Raw genomic sequence first — 24,513 nt, 5'->3', positions numbered from 1 at the left:
GGTGGAAACACCGAGCTGGTTGGTTTGTTGCAGGCACTAAAAACCACTATTGAGTCTTTGAGAGAAGAGGTAGCTGTCCTAAGGAAGGAGGTCAAAGACCTAGCAGGGAGGGGTAAGATGAACAAACCAAACTGCAGGGAAGCCAATATAGGTTCTCCGCCCACACCTTATAAAAATCCATCACTCGTAGACCCAGGGCTCTTAGAGGGGGAAAGAGGAAGGTCTACCCATCCTGGCCCTAACATGATCTATTATGACCCCCGGCCTAGGCCCATCCGAAATTTCCCCATCTGTCAGAAAAATGGTTTGGCTAGTATTGCGCATCTAAATAGGATGATGGCTTCCCCATGTTTTTCCCAGGGCAAGGGGGAGGTGAGGGTGGCTATGGAGAGTAAAACTCCATCATTAGAAAGGCGACCCACTATGTCTGGGCCCGGGGCGTCAGTATTGAAGGGTAAAACAGTGAACGGATCTATATGGGATCCCAACAGGTAAACAATTATGAAATATATTTAACTGAAGTACCCAGATTGCCAAATGATGGTTATGAAGACTGTGAATCACTCAAAAACAAGGTCATCTACTGGTTTAGGGAAATCCGGCACTGTTACTCAATTATAAGGGATGATATAAAACATGTTAAACGAGTAGCGGTCCTTGGTCCACAATGGATGTGATTATAGTCTAATTTTTCCCTCTGGCCCCTGTTGATGGTCTTATCTCAATTGACACTCACTATCCCCACTGTTAATACCTCTATTACGATCATATATAGATGCCCGGCAGAAATGGATTCAATGACTTCCGGGTCTGTACGGAGTGCGGAGCCCCGAATTAAAACAAGTGATCCAGGTGCACAGGTATGACTGCAGAGAGGAAGATTGCTGCACCTAGACGAATGTATGATTCCCCCTGGCGAAACTCAGGAAGGGTTGGTGGAACAAGTTGTAGGTCGAATGGGGGTGCCTGTCACTATGGAGGGAAGTAGTGTGCATTGGAATGTGGGAGGAGGAGAGGGTGCTAGCGGTTTCCTCAATGTTGAGCCAGAGGAAACCGCAGAGAGCAGTATCAACTGTATCACTACAAATACTCACCCAAGCCAACTAAAAATTCTGGTTTGGAATGTTGCAGGGATTATTAAAGTCTTAGCTGATCCTGATAGGGATTCCTTTGTGAATTCACATGATATAATACTCTTTCAAGAAACATGGAGTCTGCTCACCCCATATAGGAACAGGTTCTCTACTTATGGCCTAAATGCCACCAAGAAAGAAAAGGGGAGGCCATCGGGAGGCCTGGCAATTCGGGTCAGAAACACTCTTGCTCTAAAAATAAAATTGGTTCATATATATATTGCCCTGATATACTAGCTATAGATCTAAATATTTGTAGTGATGTAAAAATCAGGATCTATGATGTTTATAATAGAGTTGATCTGGGCTCTGAAGATACCAATACTATCAAAGGCTTAGACCATGAACTATCTTATTTCCCTGATGTTGTGAGAGTCCTGGTAGCAGGGGACCTAAATTGTACTTTTGAACCCTTAATTATGACCCCTAGACACCTGACCAAGGATTGGGACAAGGTCTGGTAGGTTCCTCAGCTAGATCTCCCCCAGTTAAGTAAACTAAGAGAGGTAGTCATGTGCTGGCCCTCTCGTTACACTTGGGAGCCACTAATGGGATAACAAAATCAGACCAAAAAGGGGAGCTAACCTATAACAGACCTGGCCATACCAGCAAAATTGATTACTGTCTGATTGCACTTACTCTCAGGCCCCTAGTTCATGACATGGTAGTGGTCAATTGCCTAGATAGAGATCACATCGCCTTGACCCTGTCCTTAACGAATCTGGGTGACAACGCTACAGAAATAGGTAGTTGGGGTAAGAAGTATCTGGGAGTATTCTCTATTACAAATAACATTAGAGGGATAAGATGGGACTGAGTGGAGAAATAACCCAAGGCCGTGGAACCAGTGAAATGCATAGTACTCCGGAATGTGGAAGAACTGTCCAAATGTCCCAAAGATACGTTAATCAGGAAGCTGCCTACAAGGCATGAAACCACTTTTAAAGGAATTAGGGATCTATTGGCCAAACCATGCAGGGAGCAGAAACTGGAACACAGACAGACCCAGGCAGTATGGTACAATCAGGACTCCAGGAAAACCAAGCTTGATCTTGTACGGGCAGCAAAATCCAAAGCTCACCCGGCTCTAGTGATATGCAGAAGAAATTATAAGAAAGCTTTAGGGTCAGCTAGGAAGAGATGTGAAGACTCCCTTTGGTCCACCCACCAAAAGGTATCTCTAGCCAAGGATTCTAAGTCCTTTGGGAAACAAGTGGCCTATTGGCTCAATGGTAGGGAACCAAAAATGGAGTATACAGTTCAACCTGAGGAATGGGTGACCCATTTTGGGGGGCTTTATCCACAAGGTGATTGCGAGTCGGAGGCTCCTCTCAGAGATTGAGAAGAAAACCAGGATGAAGCTGCAGAGGACCTGGTGTTCTCCATGGAAAAAACCAGAGTGGCAATCTGCTCTAGTATTGCAGCCAAAACCCCCAGCCCTGATTGAATCCGAAACAATTTGTATAAAGAGGATTTAACTGTCTGTGTCCCCTACATCAACATGATTACAAATGCCGTTACAGCAGGTATGGATATCCCTTCGTCATGGAATATAGCGGAGATTATCCCAATTTTTAAGAAGGGTAACAGAGTTAATCCAGGCAGCTATAGGCCTATAAGCCTAATAGACTCACTGCAGAAAGTTTTCTGCAAGCAGGTGTTGCGACGAGTAGAGGAATGGGTCTCTGAGCACCATATTTGGAGCGATCTTCAAGCAGGCTTTCGTGTGAACATTAGCATGTTCGATCAGGTTTTTCGCTTCTTGTGTATCTACTGAAGGGAGGTTAGTATAGTAGGGGGCAAACTACATATTGCATTTGTGGACCTATGTACTGCATTTGACTTGGTATCATGAGCAAAGCTGTGGAGAGTGTTGGCCGAATTAGGGTTGCCAAGCAATTTATTAGAAATTTTAATTTGGCTGCACTCTTCAAACACTGCACAAGTTAGGTGGGGGGATAACAGCCAGCTCACTGAGCAATTCACTGTGGACTGTGACGTGAGACAAGGGTGTGTCCTAGTGCCCACGCTATTCTCTCTTTTTTATTAATGGCATGATTGATTATCTAGATTTGGAGGGATGTGATGCCCCAAAGGTGGAGGAGCGAAGAGTACCAGCCCTACTCTTCGCAGATGATTCTTTATTATTCTCTAAATCCCCCCTTGGTTTGCAACAATTGCTGAATAATTCAATCAAATTTTGTAAGGAGTACAGCTTGATACTAAATGAGGCAAAAACTCAATATATGATCTTCTCAAAGGGAAACTCCAAGCCACCCAAAATGCAAATGTATGTAGGAGATAGCCCCCTCGAATACGTTTTTGCATTTGATTATTTGGCTATTCACCTAACCTCAAACTTATGTTGGGCATCACAAATTGAAAAAGCCCAATTATTTCTAACCCAACAAACTGCTCACTTAGGCAAGATACACAAAAAAACAGTGTCCAGGAAAGTGGCCCCAGCGTTAGAAATGTACAATACCAAAATACTTGGGGGGAACCCTTTATGGGGCCAAATTGTCGGGCATTGGAAATACAAACTCCCTCCCCTTGGTAGAAAACAGGTTAATCTGATCAATGCTAAACCTCACCATTGGACTCCCCTGGCCTCCATGTTTCTAGACCTGGGTCAAAAAATATTATTGTCTCCGCTCTATATGGAGTGAGCTCATTTATCGACCACAGGCGGTGCCAAAACATTAGCTGCTTGTGGGCTACAAGCAGCTAATGTTTTGGCACCGCCTGTGGTCGGTAAATGAGCTCACTCCATATAGAGCAGAGACAATAGATCTCTTAAAGCGATCCCAGGTCAACTCTATCCCATGATTTAGTTGTTTGAAGAATTTATTGAAGAGTCTTGGGATGGAGGAATACTGGTCCACCCCAGAAAAACTGGGCCTCATCCCAAAATGTAGGCTCAAAAAGATATACTGGGATATTATCATGGAGAAGGAGGTGGCCAAATGGGTGGCTAACCTGACCCAAGATTTAAAAAAAAATGTAAATTTGCCCCTTTTCACGAGGAAACTATTGATGAAATTGTACCACTGCTGGCACGGAAATTATTTATTCAATACAGTTTTAAAACTTTGCCAACTAAAGTGTTGTGTAAAAAGTGGTGTTGGCAATGCCTCCGCAGATGATCAGTGTCCTGCATGCACTGTTTGCTCAGAGTCAATAGTCCACTTGCTATTTTTCTGCCCTTTCTATAAAAATCTGTGGGCTAAGTGGATTGTGCCATTATGTAGATTGGTAGGACCTGGGAACTACTTGGAGGCTATGAGAATCCTAGCCACCGACACATGCAGGGTGGTGGTATTTGGTCTGGCCAGATTCTGGCCTTCATTATGGATCAAACGCTCCAAATGTATTACATAGCTTCCTAAATCTTTGTATGTCAAAATCTGGGCAATTTCGATTGATTTTTAACTTTGTACTGTCCTTAACCATTGCTGTATATTGTATTTTGTATATTGCATTAATTGCTTATACTATTTGAGAGAGGTGTGGCGCCGCGGCCAGGTCGACTGACGCTGGAATCTGGGGATCAGGGTTCGATCCCCGGCTCCGGCAGCAGGTTAGCCCAGCACCATGTGACTCTGGGCAATAGCTCGCTTAATCTTCCCGACCGCCCCCAGCGCCTAGAGACCCTTACTGGTGATTGTGCGCTTTACAAATGTGGATTATTATTATTATTATTTGTACATTGAATGGCACTTCGCAGCTTATAAGATCCTTGTGATCGAAAATAAAGTATTTGATGATGACGATGATGATGAAAGTGGAATGCCATTCTTATGCTTAATTTTTACATTTCCTGAGAGTACTGAAACTATAAAATAAGAGCAAAAAAATTATTTCACCAACAAACGCAGGGGCATATTCACAAGGAGCTAGTGGCACCACTGCATCATTGTTTTCGATGCCGCGACAGCGCAATCCATGCTCCACACTGCTCCATATTTACAAACTGATGCATTGGGCCCAATGCATCAGTTTGTAGAGGCTTGCGTCTCGTCAAACCTGTGCCAGGTATAATATATGCAGGGTAGGCCTTCCCATGTTAAAAGCCACGTAGAACTGACGCAGTGAAATGTACAACTTTTTACTGCATCACTCTATGACTTGACTGCGTCAAAACCCCTACGCCTCCTCACAAAAGAAGTAAGGATTGATGCAGGACTTTTAACATGTGACTCGCCTCTTGTGTTCTGATGCATTGCTGGAGTTGTGTCAGTCTTACTACCAAATCCAGCAATGCATCACTTTAACTCCAAAAGATGCATCAGAATTTCTGATGGATCCATGAATCCTTGAGCCATGGAGCACTGTATGACAAATACAGCACATCCATAACATTATTAGGGCATCTGTGGCAGGCGCAGAAAATCTGATCCATCAATGTCAGTGCGTCAGTTCTTGTGAACATGCCCCTCAATTTTCAGGTATGTGAAGTGTACTTTGAGAAATAAAAATATTGAAAAGGTGTATTTGAGGTTGATAAAAGTGTGTATGAACTATGTAGAAACGCTTTGATCTTCATGAGATGATGTATAAGTAGTAGTTTGAGTGCTTTTATATGTTTATGAATAGGTGAATAACACACTTTTAAAGTGTATGAGTATGTAACAGTTTGTGTGCGGTAATGCCCAAAAATTCAATATTACACGTGTTGTTTTACTGCATGCTGTAATTGTTAGAAGCAAAACTGGTTGCCAAGGGTTAAATTTATATTTAATAATACAATTGAAGATCTGCAAAGTTTAACGTATCTATATATGATGTACTGGGGTAGAAACATATTTTGCTTGGAACTCTGGGAGTTGAAGTTCTATTTATTCCATTTTAAAAGAGGACTTCAAGTCTCAGTATTGAAAGGAAGAAACATGCAATGGAGCTGCAGATAATGCCTGAACCTGTAAAATTAGACAGCTATGTATTATTTACCCGTTAGAGTAGGTATTGGTAAATTATAGAACAGGTTTTCATGTTGCTAGATGGTAACACATGTTTTTGGCCGTTACCGACAGGTATTTGGGATTTGACATGTAGGGGGACTGTAAGTTACAGAATAGGTATATTTACCGATTCGGTAACTTTACCGATTCTGTAAAATACAGAATCGGTAAATTTACCGAATCGGTAAATCAAGACGTAGGTGGCACATCAAAGAGTGCCACAGGCCCTTTAGGAGTCGGTATTTACCACCCAATCCTATTGGGTGGTAAAATACCGAATTCCAGTGTACATGCACATCTGTGCATGTACACCTATGCCATGTGACACACAGACATGCCCTTAGGGCATGTATGTGTGCCACATGGCACACAAGCCTGCATTTGGGGTGCTACAGGGTGTCAATGTGACACCCTGTTCCCCCTGCCAGGATTCAGTATTTACCGATTCGGTAAATACCGAATCGGTATTTCCCATTGATTCCTATGGGCTTTGAAGCCAATAGGAATCAATGGTAAATACCGAATCTTACAGATTCGGTAATTGTAAATTAAAAATTACCTACATCTGCCGCCTTCCAATTTACCGATTCATAAATACCGAATCTGTAAAATTCGGTATTTATGAGTCAGTAAATTAGATTTACCTACATCTGGGCCCTACTCATGTACTTGCAGGCCCTTATAGAAAGCACTACATAGAGGGAATCAACAATAACACAATTGTCATTCAAGTTTCCAAAGCATACAGGCAGTCTATCACCCAGTCATAGAGTGGCAGAGATACTTCTATATTCACTCACATATTCAGAATATGCTTATCTATGAAGGAGTATGTAAGGCATTTGCACACATTCCTACATACTCCTATATTCTCTTACACGGGCAGAGAGGTATGTTTTAGGACACTTACATCCACATTAAGAAAGCCAGTGAAGTAGTAAAACAGGCAACCACATACGGGCATATTCACTTAAACATGTAATAGCGCTGCAGGTGGTGGAGCCCTACACTCACTCATATATGTAGGCAAGTAGTGACACAACCTCGTCATCCATTCAGACAACTAGTGGTTTAAACATGGATCAGGCATCTGCAACTGAGATATATGTTTCCAAACATAGAGCCACTCTCTCTTCGCAGTCACCAAGTAATAGACAAGCTTTTACTTTCACTCACATAGTGAGAAACTAATAAGGAATGTAGTAGTATCAAAGGCAGGTGCAGAGACATCTCCCTACCCCTCTATTCTCTAGCAGAGGCACTGGGGTATTCGGTAAGCCACTTACAAGCACCTTTATAGAACTAGTGAGGTAATAAAACAGAGAATACAGGTAGATTCGCTTAAATCTCATGGCACTGCTATTGCTGGGCTCCTACACTCACTCGGATATGCAGGCTGTTAGTGACACAACCTCATCATCCAGACAAACAGTCCTTTAAACATGGGTCAGCCCTACTTGTATAGACCCTGTCTGTACACTGTTCCTGCCTGCTTCACTTAGCATGTAAAAACTGTTTGGCAAGTCTTATATCCACTTTTTAGTCTCCTCTATAATAGGCTGTAGGGATGCCTTAAAGTGCACTCTTTTCTGCTTGAAAGATTAAGAAGTGCCCTTTTAAGTTTTATGAACTTACTAATGTACTTGAAACTCCTATGCCAAGCTCTACGTAGAGGATACCATCTATAATGTAACTGAAATATATGTTTTCTAAGCAAAGAGCCTCTCTCTCTTTGCAGTCACAGAGCCATAGACAAACTCATACATTCACTCACATACTGTGAAACTGCTTATCTATGTAGTACTATCAAAGGCAGTTGCAGAGACACCTCTCTACTCCTCTATTCTCTAACAGAGGCACTGAGCTATTTGTTAGGCCAATTACAAACACTTTTATAGAGCTATTTAGGTAATAAAACAGAGACTTGCATACTGGCACATTTACTTTAACACTTCATGGCACACCCATAGCTGGACTCCTACACACACTCAGATGTGTAGGCAAATAGCAACACAACCCCAACATCCCTCCAAACAAAACATGCTTTAAACATAGGACAGAGTTATAATACAAGGGGTTAACCCAGCTAAATCACTAGGTCCTGGGTAGAATGCGGTACATGTGACATTTGGCCCTAGTGGACACACTAATAAACATGAATTATTTAGATACACTTGTAAAAATAATTCACAATATTCAATGGAAAAAATAATAAACACATTTATTTACACCAGACACGGATATCTCTTGTCTACTCAGAAGATATCATGAATACAAGTTTTCACAAATTCAAACATTTGTCTTCAAGAATGTGCCCCAGGAGGAAGGGTAGGTAAGTGCAAATTTGTGCGATGGTGAAGGTAAGTGGGAAATGGTGGAGGGCAGTGAGCAATATAAACATCAAAATCAATTCAAGAATGCCAATCCGGCCTATAACATGGCCAAGCTATTTAGAACATCATATTGCATGGGCACATTGGAATCTTAATACTGTTGTCCACGATGGTGAAGAGGGTAAGTAGCTGTCGACGTTTCGACCCTGAGGGGTAAAGGTAGATGCTTATGATCCTTATATTAAAGTCTTCATCAGGACAAGGAGTGGGAGACCTACAATAAAGGGAACACTGTTAGCTAAACTAACTAACCAACTAGTACGAAAGGCTGAATTACCCCACAACCACCAAGGGTAAACGAGGTAAGTAGAATGGGCCCGGAGGCTCCAACTGCAAGAGGGGACCTTTGTTGGTGTCTGAAAATACATGTGAAAAAGACATGTGAGAGAAAATTAATTAAATAAGATCTAACGCGCTGGTGATTTGCAGCTGAAAGTACAGGCCCAGACACAGTGACAGATCATTTACTTGTCAATGCTCAAGGCTTCTAAACATGGGATCGGTACTTTCAGGATTTCCAAATAGCTAAATATAACCAAAAGAGACAACCAGTAGTTTAGTATCCACTACCCAACATAGGGGAAAAGTAAATAATAAAAGATAAATCCAGACTGTTGTACATGGGATCGAGACTTTCAAGATTCCCAGATTTCTAAGGAGGAGGAGAGACAATCGATACCTTCAAAAGGAGAAAGCGGCTTACATCCGTTTGCAGCCGTGCAAGATGGAGCACTGAGGCAACCGCCGAATAAAGGGAAACCGAGAACGTACAAGCGTTACGTTCCAGCCGGCAGCAGCCTAATGCTGCTGCCCGGGACCTATGCTATCAATGGGAAACATCTCTCTTCAGTGGGAGATTCATGGATGACCTGGTCTGTTTCTGCAAGAGGTCAATGAAGAGATGTCTTGCTTGCTAGTATAAGGAGTCTAATCCGAAGTGACACCTGCATGGTGATGAACGGGTTATAGTGAAACATTTATGTTTAAGCACGTCATGTTTATAAACACAGGATCGACAAATGCACTGTTCAGTCAGTTTGCAGTCTGCAATAGGGTCTCACAGTATTATATCTAATCATCCACCCAGACAATTGAAAATCCACTTTTGTATTTGACATGTCAATATTCCATGAAAGACATCCGCAATTATATTGCTTATATTTGACATAAACAAACTATTGGTCAAACATCTAAGAGGACTCAGTCATTACGGTGACCTATGGATTCATGTTACATATCCACATGTGTTGTACATAAGCACTTCTATTTGACATAAACAAACTAAGGTGCAGACATCTTAGAAGGGTCCGTCATTGCAGTGTTCTATGATTACATGTTACATATCCACGCATGTTGTACTTAAGCACTTCTCTAGGCGCTATAACAGTGTTAAGGAGCATGAGCATTAATGTCACTTAACTACAAAATTAGACTGTGGATGTTGTAAGGACGACAGTCATTATAGTACAAGCGACAGTTGCACATTAAAACATTGTGTATAGTAACATTAGTATGATCAAGTGGTATACAGTGAGATATACAAGTGGACACAAATAGTGTACAGATTACTCCGTCATTAAGCAGGCTAATTGGGCATTGCTAGTACCCAATTAGTTCAGCCCACTGTGGATTGTGTCAAACTTGTGCTTCCATTTACACTCTCGTGTGTTGAGTACCTGTTGTATATTGCCACCACTGATTCCCAAACTATTGGGAACTAGGACAACCCATCTAATGCCCCCAACCTGCTGATCTGCTGTCTGGAAATGTTCAACTAAGGGTACCCCCACCACACCACACCTCACTCTACTGCAGTTTTGTAGCATGCATGCCTAAACCTTTTGTGCGTGTCTGTGCAACATACATCAATTTGCATGGAAATAGGATAGCATAGATGACATCAACCGTGTTACACTTGGTGTGTGTTTTTAAATCAATCGTATGCTGTTTGTACGTTAGTTGTTTTGTCTGAATGATCAAGCTGCATGCCTTGCAGTGCCCACATTTATAGTGTCCAGTTTTCTCAGGGAGATCCCAAAGGGTTTGGATGGTGGGTTTTGGTACGATGGGTGTTGGCGCGGTGGTTAATAGGGAGTGTACTATGTATTCGCGTATGCTCTTCCCTCTCTTGAACAAATGCATGAGAGGTTCACTCATGTCCAAATCCTTCGAAATAGGTTCCTGAATGAAGTTGATAACCTGTTTGATGGCATTACTGCAAGTATTGAAGGTGCTGACGCATATCAGTCGATTCTCAAGGTTATCCTGTGTGTTTTGGCAGTCAACAGATGTTCCCTTTGGTTGAACCAAGTCATTTTCTTGCTTTTTTAACTAGCCTCCGTGGGTATCCTCTCTCTATGAGACGGTCAATGAAATTGCCTGATTCGGACATGTAGTCTTGTTTGCGAGAATTGGCCGAATGGTAAGTTGTCACCTAGAACCCTGGAATGGTGGATGCTGTACCTGAGTAGCGAGTTTTGCTCCGCCGGTTTCCTATACAGGGTGGTGTATAACATGTTGTTGTCCACTTTGATAGAAAGGTCCAAAAAGTCTATGTTGGAACTGTCCGAATGCATTGTGAATTTAATGTCCACGGACTGTTCGTTTTACCACTTGAAGAATGTCTCGAGCTCATTAAATGTTCCCGTTCAAATCATCAAGACATCGTCAATGTATCTTCTCCATAAGTTAAGGTGTTGTCGGTATGGATTACGTTCACTGAGCACGAAATTCTCTTCAAAGTGGTCCATGAATAAGATGTTCAGGTCTGGACTACTAAAAAGCGTTGGGCAAAAATACCACTGTTCCCAAGTGAATCTGAGCTTAAAAGGACAAGCCAAACTACTCCTTGTTTCTTTAACATCGCTGCTCGTCTGGGATGTCTCCGTGTGTGACTTGGGAACAGTGGTATTTTTGCCCAGCGCTTTTCTGTAGTTCAGATTTCATTTACTATGTCAGGCCCAGCCGATTAATCCGGCATGGCCCAGCTAACGTTTAACTTTCCATAAAGTGCTGTTTCTCGCTCTCACGAATTAGGAGCCAATGCACCCTTCTCCATGCTTAGCCTTCGTTCAAAGGCTACACATGGTCAGTCCCTCTTCCTTCCCCACCACTTCTGTCCTGAGGAAGACCCCGGCGTAAGGGATATAACACCCTACATTTTTCTTGGGGTTGAAACAACGACATCTAACCTGTTAGCCAGCGTGAACAACAGAGATTCTATACTGTGTTATTGTTTAAAAGCCTGGCTACTTATTGTTTTGATAAATTGTGAATAATAGGTTCGAGAAATGAGCCACGTGTTTTCTAAGCAACATACTGTTGCGATGTACACTTTATCCTGCAGTCACTTCCTTATCCTCATTTGAACCACAATTACCCCACCTTCTTCCCCCCTTTCCCTCTCTAGGGGCACTTTACATGCAATAATGTTTCAATGATGACACCAATAGATCGATGCCCAGTGTGATTAAATAACACTAAGTGCAAAAAATACTCTTTGTCTTTTTGAATTTGTGGTTTAATCCATGTACATTTTGTGTATTGTATTATCGTTTTCTGGGACCACTGTTCCTACGTACTGACAAGGGCTTGAGACAACAAGTTCTAGAGTTTCAAATTCATAGATGTGGGAAGTACTGTCATCGAAAATATAGATGCAAAGGAAAATGTTACACAATATGTAGTTTTGATTCCCAGAACCTGCCATCTCAGAAGGAAGAGTCAATAGCTTTTTGTGTGCAGGCAGACATACCCTGAGTTGGAAATCACCAAAAAATACATACAACCTGAGAAGAACAGAGGTTTCCAAGTATATCAATAACTACAACTCTGTGATTCTGAAGACGAAGAGTGCAAATATGGATCTACAATTTGTTGCAGACAACTTCATTGCTGCTGCTCACTACATGACTTCATGTATAACAAAATCAGAAAAGACAGAGATGAAAGAGATGTGGGAAGAGATTTCTGCAGAAAAAAGTCTTACCAAGAAATTGTACACCTTCATCTGAAAATGCTTTATCACAGAGAAATAGGTTCTTATGAGTTCTCACACAAGTTGAGCTTCAATACTTGTTTTTTCAAGTCAAATGCAATTGTGTGGGTAAGCCTAGGCCTTGCAAACAGTCGAAATAGAGAACTAAAGTATATCCCAGAAATACAGTATCTTGCAGAATGTGATCAAGAAAGTTGAGCTGTTCTGAAAACTAGCATGCTGGATATATACTACCCAAGAAGGAGTCCTCATTTAAAAAAATATGTGTCTCTATGAATTACTTCATTACTACACATATAGAAGTAATGTAACTGATAACATAGTAGAAGGAAGAAATTGAATACTTGGATGTGACGGTTGTTTGGTCAGACTCAACAAAGGGAATTTAATTAAACACCAAATGCTTAATAACTAAACCCCTGGGAGTAGAGGGTTTTTCTACTTGTCACTTTTGCAGTTGTTCAAGCCATGGCATGCTGAATCAGATTTACTTGGACACTATGACTGTTATGAAGACTCTTTCAATGCTGTAAAAGACAGCTTCGAGTGTTCGGTCTTTCCAATCTACTTGCAAATGTTAAAAGATGAGATTGAACTGGAAGAAGCCATCGCTGCTGAGATAGCCAAGGAGAATTCACAAAGCAGCAAAAGTTCTGCACCAGCAAAATAAGATCCTCTTGGAGAACCAATTACTCGAAATGAAGCAGTTACAGCTATGAATTAGGTGGAGACTGCAATGCAGCCAGCAGGAGAGCAAACTGTGGATTTTGAACACTTAGTAGAACAAATAAACACTGAACAAAAATACAGTGACAATAAAGTTAAAGATAAAGTAGAGCATGAATTTATCTAAGGGAGCAAACATTATGATTGATCTTCATACAAACCAATATTATTACACATCAGTGGTCAAACAGGCACTGGAAAACACTTCCCAGTTAAAGTTCTCATTGGTTATCTACAGACGAATACAGAATCAATCTTGTCATGTGTAGTTATAACACCAACAGGATTAGCTGCACATAACAATAAAGTGATTATTTTACATCTCCTATTAATGCTACCTTTTGAACATGACAATACACTGGAATACCAGAAAGTTTGCCAGCACAAATTGTCCTTTGTGGTGGAGGTTGAATATTTGGCCATAAAATTTGATCAGATTGATGGTTTGAAACAAATTGGCCTTTTTGGTGTACGCTTTTTGCTGGTGAAAGACTTATATATTATTCAGAGATGCGATGTACTCCTCAGCAGAGGGTTGATCGCCTCTCAATATAATAAAGAGGTCGTCGATATATCGCGACCAAAGTACGATCCTGTCCAGCCATTGGTCATTGGCTTCCCCCAGGCTACGTGCTTCTCCCACCAGCCGACGAAAAGATTCGCGTAGTTGGGGGTGAAGGACGTACCCATTGCTGTCCCCATTTCTGTTGGTACAGTTGCCCTCCGAATAGGAAGATGTTGTTATGGAGGCAGTACGAGATCATGTCTAACAGCATGTCATTGTGTTGGGTAAATTTAGGATGTTTTTACCCAAGAACAAAAAAAAATAAAAAAATAATATATATATATATATATATATATATATATATATATATATATATATATATATATATATATATATATATATTCACTTAAAAAACCATAGGTTTAAGGGACCTTATAGTTAGTTGGACATTTGACTCATATAAAACCAGAGAAATTCGCCAGTTATAGTTAGTTGAGCAAACTATAACTTGCACGCCCGCAATGCACTGCTGATGACGTCACATATTACATCACTCGGGACATGGTCAGTGACATCAGTGATGACATTACTGATAACATCTCAAATGACATCACTGATGACATCATCCAGTGAATGTGTGTTTTTGTAAAGTTTAAATATTTTTAATATATATCTATGCCAAGGTGTATTGAAGAATGAGTGGATTTACATGTGCCTGAATGGATTATTTAGTAGGTGCGTGACTGACTATAAGTGAGTGATTGAACGTGTCTTACTGAATGCATGGGTTAGTGACTAAACTGTGTGAAAGTCTGTATTAGTCACTCAGTTAGTGTGTAAGTGGCTGCATGGGTTGGTGAGTAGCTACATGAGTATCTATATAGGTTATTGATTTGTTGACTGAGTATCTGTATGGGTGCCTGAGTGTCTGTGTGGGTGGGTGGGTGTGTGTGTCAATCTGTGCATAATGTCTGAGTGGGTGATTCACTAGTTGTATGGATGCAAAAGTGCATCTGTAAAGGGCTGTATGGGTGAGTTACGGTGTGCATGGGTCTGTTGGTGAATGAACGAATGTCTCAGTGGAATATGTGTAAGTAATTACATATGTTTTTAAGGCAGTATCTGTCAGTGTTGGAGTATATAGTTGACTATACGTGAGAGTAAACTATTTGAAGAGTGGGTGTATAAATGACTGTCTGCTTGTATCAGTGATTGTAAAAGACACTAAGTATGTGTTAGTATCTGCATAAATAAGTGATGTGGTGTGTGTATGAAAAACTCAATTTGTGTATATAACTGTATACATGAGTAAATGAGTATGTCCTTCATTCTTTGCATGACTGACTAGGTGTGTGAGTAACTCTAAGGCTGAGTGGTAGAGTGAGACTGTATGTATAGGTGTATGAGTACATATTATAGTACTTTATTGATGAGTAACTGTATGAATAAGACACTGCATGTGTGTATAGACCTTGGAAATAGTCGGAGGGATGTAGTATCTGGCATTGTTGTATGTATGGTTTCAAAACTAGTAGACTGTATTTTAGAGTGGGTGTATCAAAGTTTATATTAGAGCATCAGTATGTGCATCCGATTATCATGTGGATGATGTCATCAGTGATGTAATTTGAGATGTCATCACTGATGTCAGTGACCATGTCATGAGTGATGTAATATGTGACGTCATCAGCAGTGCATTGCGGGCGCGCGAGTTATAGTTAGCTCAACTAACTATATCTGGCGAATTTCTCTGGTTTTATACGAGTCGAATGTCCAACTAACGATAACGTCCCTTAAACCTATATTTTTTCAGTGAATTGCTAAGGTTTTTTAAATGCTAATTCCTAACTATAAGGTCTGTAAAACCGATGGTTTTTTCAGTGAATTTCAAAAGTTTTTTAAATATTAATTTCATATTTCACTATTTAGAAAGCCTATATTTTTTCTAATTGTTTTTTAATATTTTGCAACTCTATTATCCTTTTTTTAAACTTTAGAAATGATGTAATCTTTTATATCTTCTCCCAAATTTAAATGATGTGCATTTCGTATCCGACGGGTTTGTGGCACCACGTTCCGTGTAACAACATATACGTATGAGTTCGGGCCATCTGCAACATTACGTCATGTACGTATGGGGCAGGGCCTGCTGTGCGATGCGAATGCGACAAATGCACGCTGCCAACCCCTGTGGTACGTCATTGACATACGGTGGTGCGCCGCATATGCCATTCCCTCATTTTTTTTGTCTCAAAACTATATCTAAATACCTTTAAAGTGTATATGAGAGCAAGCGATAATCAGAAATATTTTAAACATTTATATATTTCTAACTGTAATAAACATATATTATAGTAAGTATATTTTCTCAAAATCACATCGGGTGCAGTCTCATTGCGCACTGGGTGCGCTATTGCCATGTGACCAAAAAAAAAGCATTTCATTAGTTCATAACATTTCCCGTTGTAACAGTTCAAAAACGCCACCCATTTTAGTCAATCTCTGTACTGCATTTGATGAGACACACCTCTTCTGCTTAGAGAGCTTTTTTATAAACTTTTTGCAATGTACACATATCTTACACTACACACAACATGCAACCATCATCTTCATCAATATTCATGATCTGTAAAGTACACTTACACCTGTGATAACCATACACCTAAAAGTTACATAACTGAAATTTTCTCCAATACCAGAGGTAACATGCTTACATTTGCTGTCCACAGCACAACGTGATATAGTACGGCCCAGAGACAGTATCATGCATAGATAATAAACACACGGGCACAGATAGATAGTGGAAGTAGGTACGAGCACGTGCACTCGACTTCTTTTTATTACCAGGGTCCCATATCCAGTGACGTCTGTGCTGGATGCGTGTGGGGTGAATGTAAACCAGCCCTCAGGGAATGGTTGCTGCTAGCATCAACTACAACAGAATTCATTAGGTCACACACAGAGATTCAATATTAACAGAATCAATAATTTATGCTGGAGTAAGGTAGGGACAGTAGATGTGAAATAATACAGAAATAATTGTATCGTAAAACAGCCACAACTTGTGGTATACTGAGACACAACCAATAGATCTGAAATAATACACAAAAAGATTATATCATAAATGCTCCATTCGTTCTAGTGCACTCACATAGCCACATCAAAAGCATTCAGCATGTGCACAGCCAGCGATGATGCGTGCTGCAGGCGGGCTGTACTAGGAACAATATCTGTTGCCATCAACACTGCATCATCTGCAATAGCGACTCAATCTGAATTGTGAACACTGCTGTCTGCAGTGAAGGCCACAGAGACCGGCCAGCAAGGACCCACAGCTATGTAAGGTGACTTGAGCTGCCCAGTTTGCTGTAAGGGAAGCAACAAAAAAGAGAGAACATCGCTGGCAAGATGGCGCCTGAGTGAGTTCTGTGATCACTCACCCCCACGGTGCTCCATGCCCGGCCACACCATCCACGCCATCCTGTATGGAATTCAGGCTCCAGAAGAAGGATGTCTTTTCCTTGAGATGACGCCGCCGAATTCCAGCATTTACAATCCCTCAGCAAAGCTCCGGTGAAGAAATATGGCATCCTGACAAAAAGGAAATTACCAACACGGGGAAAACAGAGCTGGCACCTCGAGAAATGCGAGTTTTAGGCTCAGCTGCTTGGTTATGGAGGCTGCTCATCCGTAGCTACATCAGGGGAGGCTTCGACAAGACAGCTAGCCTTTCACATTCGTGCTGGCCATCCATTACTCGGCATCTGCTGTCAGACGCCCAAAGAAGGACTGAATTGAAAAGCAGACTGGGGTTGCCTAGCAACGGCAAGAAGGCAGTAAATCCCCGATCAGAGGTGATGGCTGCACGAGGAGGATGCGGCAGGACAAGGGCAAACACAGCTTTTGACCCACAGAGGGAAACTGACAGCAAAAGTATAAAAAGGACACCCAGGAGGCTAGATCAGAGCCCAAATCATTTGATAACCAAGCTAGGAAAGGCGCCAAGATGGAGAAGGGGAAAGAAAAATTGGACTTGGGTAAAAGTACCAAAAAGACTGGAAAAAGCGAAGGTATGTTACAGAGCGGGCAAGGGGGGCAAGTGGAGAAAAAAAATACAATTACCAATTACAAGCCTGTTTCCCCCCGGGAGGCTAATAAGGAACATGGGACTCCAGAACCGGCAGGGGGTAAATGTGATTCTTTGTGCCAAGAGAACTTCCAAAATCTACCCACTGACCTCTCCCCAGGACAGACACAGGAAGGGAGACACTCATACGCATCATTGAAGGCTCACAGACTTTAACTTCTGACATCCTCAATAATAGAATAAAGACCCCGTTTCACTATTCAGACCTGCTGTACCGCGCTGTAGTCCAGCGACTACAGTCAACCAAGCCAAATAATCATGTGCAGCAGTTAACTACGGAAGCACAGAGTCTAATGCACCTCAACGGAGGGAGTTCTGTGAAAACCAACCAGAAGGTAATATCGGACATCTTCCATTGTGGGATCAAGACACCGTTCCACTGTTGGAACCTAGAGTTGGTTGCACTTGGTCGAAGGGAGTACCTTCATCTCCACTCTCAGATGCAGTTCTAACATCATCCATTGTGGGATCAAGACACCGTTCCACTGTTGGGACCCAGAGTTGGTTGCAGCTGGTCGAAGGGAGTACCTTCATCTCCACTCTCAGATGCAGTTCTAACATCGTCCACTGTGGGATCAAAACACTGTTCCACTGTTAAGACCTACAGCTGATTGCACCTGATCGGAGGGCGTACACACAAATCATCACAGACTTTAACTTCTGATATCCTCATTCATATAATCAAGACCCCGTTTCACTGTTTGGACCGGCTGTACTGTGGTGCAGTCCAGTGACTGCAGTCAACCAAGCCCAATATTCATGTGCAACAGTTATCTACAGAATCACAGAGTCTGATGCACCTCAACGGAGGGAGCTCTGTGGAAAGCAAGCAGCAGGTAATATCGGATAACGTACATTGTGGGATCAAGACACCGTTCCACTGTTAGGATCTAGAGTTGTTTGCACCTGGTTGAAGGGAGTACCTTCATCTCCACTCTCAGATACAGTTTTAACATTGCACACTATGGTATCAAAACCCCCCTCCACTGTTGGTACCTGTCCGACTACTGTGTTTGTAGTATAAAGAGCACTCCACGCTCCTGGGCCTCAGGATGGGCGCTGTGTGCCTGTGTTGCGGTAGCCAGCGTTGATCTCAGGAGCCTTCCGAGCTCACAGACTTCGGCCCAGGACCTTCCGCTGGCACGTGGTGGGCCCTCTTTCACATACGGTGGTGTGGAAATGTGAACTGTGGGGCGTATATGCATTGCAGCGGCCATGACAGTTTCTGGATACCAGCACGCTGAAAGCATCATTCACACAGCCACGTTCGCTCACAGCGTCAGCCTCGTGGCGGTGTAACCTGCGCAGACCTGGCAGACACATTCGCCAATCCGGAAGAGAACCACACCCAGAGAAGCGTGCCTCTTCTTCATACCCCTACACTACCCTTGCGTACGCCGAGCCAGTCCACTACCCTAACATTTGGGGGGGAGGCACATGCACACTAGCATTCTGTAATCTTCCCTACTGACTGTGCTATCATGGTTGCATCCACTGTCCACATCACTCAATAGACCATAATTGTATGTTGACATGTACATGTCTGTGCTCTGCATACTCAATTCTGTCTGGCACATCCCCTCAAGACTTTGCATTGTATACTTTTATGATCGAGAATTACTTGCCACCTTTGCACATACTTTGTCCCATCTCTCCCCGCATTCTGCATTGTGTGCTAGAGGTGCCATGCCATGTTTGGTTTATGTACATGGCTAGCCACGGTTCCCACAGTACGTAGTGTCGTTGTGTCTGCTAGGTGTACATGTTGTTTGTCATGTTGAATGTGATTATATAAGGTAGTACATTTATTCACGAGCAGTGGTTTCTCCCATTTACATATCGCTGTCTTAAAGAGCATACAGAAGGTTTTCTCACATGTGAAAAGTGCAACCACAATGGCAGTCATTTATTACTATCAAAGAATCTCCGACTACACGGCGCTTTTGATCTTACAGCCCCCAATCTTGAGTCCTTTCTTAAAAGGACGCCAACTCCCACAATCAGACCAACATACACACAGCTTTCTTACAGCAGTTATCTGCTTCTCAATAACATGCACTCCTACGGAATGTGGACTGGCATATCGCATGTCCTTACTGTTTGAAACCGAGTAACTTCCTGTGGCAATGTCTATTCCCACCCATACAAACTAACTCTCAAACTTCGACTTGGCCTTCAATCCCTAGTTCGAAAACAGATTTCATTAAACAAACCAAACTGAAAGCGTTTTTGTTCAGAACAGAAGTCTCCCTCACTTCTGCAAAAGAAATTTATCGAGTGCAGATACCACAACCTTCAAGTAAAATACACTACACTCCCTTTTAATTATGAACCTCCAATTACACTTTGTGAATTGTTACTCAATTTTCAACACATCTCACACTCAAGATCTGGCCCACTTTTTTAACATGGTCTCCTACTGCCTTCTGACACGCTTTCAAACTGTTTTTCTTTTGATACCAGACTTCATTCATTTAACCATCACTGGAATACCAGGAACAGTGCCCATAGTTCTCGTTCTCTTTGCAGCCATCTTGCTACTAATTCTGGTTGTAAAAAATGACTACGCTCTCTGTGATAACAACTATGTCCGACAGAATACGCCTGTACGCCAAGCTACATCAATACTGTAAATAAATGATGGAAAAACTCTTTGGCTACCTGCCTCTATCTATTATCGGAGCCAGCTACAACATAACATATATTTACACGTATGCAATATGCGTACAACCATCGTTTGATTGCAAAACTTGCCCATTAGACTGGCAAATGGATCTTTGCCTTGCCAACATCCCAACAATTGCTCCCGATATCCAGCAGGTAATGCAGTATCTTGAAAACCATGAGCGTGATTGTTCTGGCAGTGGAGCAATGGCGAATTCAATGCAAAAAAGTATTGTGGTGGAATGGGATTTCTGCGCAGCCGCAAAAGATCTGCAACGTGCGACCTTTCACAACATCGCAGATTGCCTGCCTATTCAAATTGACGCTCCAACATTCGAGCGACATTACTGTCCCTTCGAGGATGTGAATTGGAACGCTTCGCTTTTCTCACACGATGGCAGCAATAGCCTCTTGGAATATTACGCATCTCAAGCCGCTGAAGAACTCCTGGACTGCAATCTCCAAGACTTGTAAGAATCTAACGTTATTCTTGGATGGATTTTTTCCATCTTTTTTTGTACTGTTTTCCTTTATATTTTTTATAATACACTTCAATTCTACTACTTTGATATAATAACTTTCTAAGTATACTCAGACATTTGAACTCTGTCTTCATTATTGCCCCTTACGTCTCCACTCTCACCAGGAATCGGTGATGTATGGCCTATGCAAATACGCTATTTACTTGCTAAATTAGCCTAAACCTGACACCCATTTATAAACCACGTCTATTGTTGGTGCACACGCCTCTCTCCCTGCCTGTTATTCACTAAGCCCTTTCACACAAATCTACTCATACTTAGCCTCTGCTCACAACCTGACGATAAAAATGAAATAAGACGACTATGTTTAGGAACTGGTTGGCACAGTGTGGCAATCGTATCCTACCTTTATTTTTATTATACAATTTAGTCATTCATGTCTAATAGCTATTGTTTATGTCACATAGAACTGTAACATATAATGTGGAATTCACTGATGCAGGAGCTTCGATTCGACTACAGCAGAAGCGGTTGGAGTTTGTCTCAACTCGATGCTTTAGCTCTCTACACAAGAATGGTTTTTTGAAACAGCTGAAGACATTAATGTTTGGTTTGACTAGAAAGGTACCGAATGTGCTTCTCTGAAGCGCAATGTTTATATTCATCCTCAAAGTTCCAATGTGGGTAGAACTAGTACCAATTCTGACACGCTTAACATTGAATCTAATGTGCAACAGATTGCTGACTGTTCCACTGTTGATAATTTTGTGTTACAAAAAAAAACACTACCAGGGTACCTACATTTTGATGATTACATACCTAAAAAGTTTGATGATTACATTTTGTTCTTTCTTTTCTTGAATGATACATGTGGTAATCGTATCCTACCTTTAATTTCCTTATAGAATTTAGAGTCATTCAAATCTAATAGCTATTGTTCATGTCACATGGAAGTGTAAAATGTAATATGGAATTCACTGATGCAGGAGCGTACGTTTGAATACAGCAGAAGAGGTTCAAGTTTGCATTAGCAGGATGCCCTAGCTCTTCCACCAGTGGGTCCAATTATGGCACTTAATCCTGATATTAAGACTTTCGGTATTCACAGAAGGCATTTAAGAGTCCTAAAGTTAGGAGTCCTAACTTTACTACTACTAAACTGAGAAAAATCCTAATTTTAAGACTTTCGGTATTCACAGAAAGCATTTAGGAGTCCTATAGTTAGGACTCCTAACTTCTGTGAATACCGAAATGAGTAAGTGCCTTCTGTGACTACCAAAATGAGTAAGTGCCTTCTGTGAATACCAAAATGGTAGTAAGTTTAGGATGTTGTCTTAAGTTAGTTCTGTGAATCGGGCCCTATGTGTATGAATGGTGTAGCACGGTTACAACGAATTTTTTACAACGCACTACCATTACATCGCAACTTTTACCACGCAAACCATTACAACGCAATGCGCTGGGGGGCGCTCTAGGATAGGGAATGTATTTAATATACTATCCAACACCTTCCCTGCTATCCACGGGGACTGGAGTTGGAATAGTAAATTAAATAATTCACTATCCAGCGCCTAAAAGCATTATGCGTTGTAATGGACTGCGTGGTAAAAACCGCGTTGTAAAGGCATGCGTGGTAAAAGCATGCGTTGTAGTGACACCAATCCGTATGAATAAATGAAGTGTTGTGTGTATAATTGGGAAAGTGAGTAAATGTGATTAATTTTTTCATGAGTGAGTTGGATGACTGCATAACAGACTGCGATGACTGCTGATGTGTCAATGTCTATATATGTGTATAAGTGCATTTGATAGTGTTCTATTAATTAGTGACTGCATGTATAAGTGATTCTGTTGTTGAATGGGTAGTTATGTGCGTAGACTTAGGAATCAGTGAGTGGATATGTAGTAACTGGTATTGGTGTGTCAATTTTTTCAAATATGGTACTCTGTATTTTACAATGAGTGATGAAAAGTTATACTAGTGTATGTTGAAGTGTATCACATTGTCACATGGATGATGTCATCAGTGATGTAATTTGAGATGTCATAAGTGATGTCATCAGTGATGTCACTGACCATGTCATGAATGATGTAATATGTGACATCATCAGCTTTGCATTGTGGGCATGCAAGTTATAGTTAGCAGAACTAAAAATATACGCTGCTCAAGTTCAGAAAGAGCCTTAAAACATGGTTGTTCTCTGCCTAATTCCCCACCTCATCTTAAGAAGTGAGTTCTGTAACGATAGCGCCGAGACACCCGTATGGGTATTTGCGCGCTTTAAAAATTGCACAAAATAAATAAATAAATAAATAAATAACAGAGGAATTTCTATAGTTTTGTACGAGTGAAAGCTAACTATAACACCCCTGAAACCTATGGTTTTTTCAATGAACTTCTAAGGTTTTTTAAATGCTAATTTCTAACTATAACGTCTCTGAAACCTATGGTTTTTCACTGAATTTCGAAGCTTTTTTTAATGCTAATTTCTAACTATAACGTCTCTGAAACCTATGGTTTTTTCAGTGCATTTCAAAGGTTTTTTAAATGCTAATTTTTAAGTGTAATAGTAGTTATACCTATTTTTGTGTACTGATTTTCTACAGTTTTTTAACTGTTTATTTATAAATATTTTATTCATTAAATAACATTATTTATTTTTCTGAACATTGCACAGAATTTTTTATGAAATTCAAACTGAAATATTGTTTAATTTTTTTTGTTTTGTTTTTTCTTTTAATATATTTATATTATTATCTTTATAAAAAAAATGTATCCCATTTTTTTCGCAGTCGTGCACCCAAAGCGTACACATCACAGTGGGTGTGCGGATTCTAGCCGCCATTTTCGAAAAGTTGTGAAGGATCTGCGTACGGTGTGCGACAGCTGCGTGTTTTTTCAGTTACATCATATACATTTAATATTACGTGATGTGCCCCATTCGTTTGCGACCATTCCGTGACTCCTGCTCCCGCGCATTCGCAACACATGCGCATTATGGTACGTGATGCTTGCACGGTGGCAGGTCCCGCGTGACGTCATATACCTGCTGGGGCGTGTTGGGTGCGCGACTCCCTCAAAATTATCTAAGATATTCATAAAAATAATATATTTGTAATTATAATAAACGTATATTATTTTTGCGAAGTCGTGTCCGGTGCGTGCTTCGTGAGCGCAGAGTGAGCGGATCCCATGTGACCTAAAAAAAAAAGATTTAATTGGTTCATAACATTTCCCACTGTAACTATTGAAGAACCCTACCCATTTTAATCATTCTTGTTGGAGCATCTTTAGAGAGACACCTCTTTTCCTACAAGAACCCTTTTTGCTTGTTTTTTGGGTGTTTTTCAAAAAATATCAAACAAAATGGCATATGGACAGCAGCAGCAGCAGGAGGAGGTAACTTCTGAAGAAGAATTCTTGCAGGAGGCACCACGTCCACAGAGGCCGGAATCTGTTGTGTGGAAATTCTTCACTTTTCCACCTGGAGAGAAGAAAGTAAAT

Source organism: Lissotriton helveticus, chromosome 8, assembly GCF_964261635.1.
Source record: "Lissotriton helveticus chromosome 8, aLisHel1.1, whole genome shotgun sequence".
Taxonomy (NCBI): domain Eukaryota; kingdom Metazoa; phylum Chordata; class Amphibia; order Caudata; family Salamandridae; genus Lissotriton; species Lissotriton helveticus.
This window is presented reverse-complemented; position numbering follows the sequence as displayed.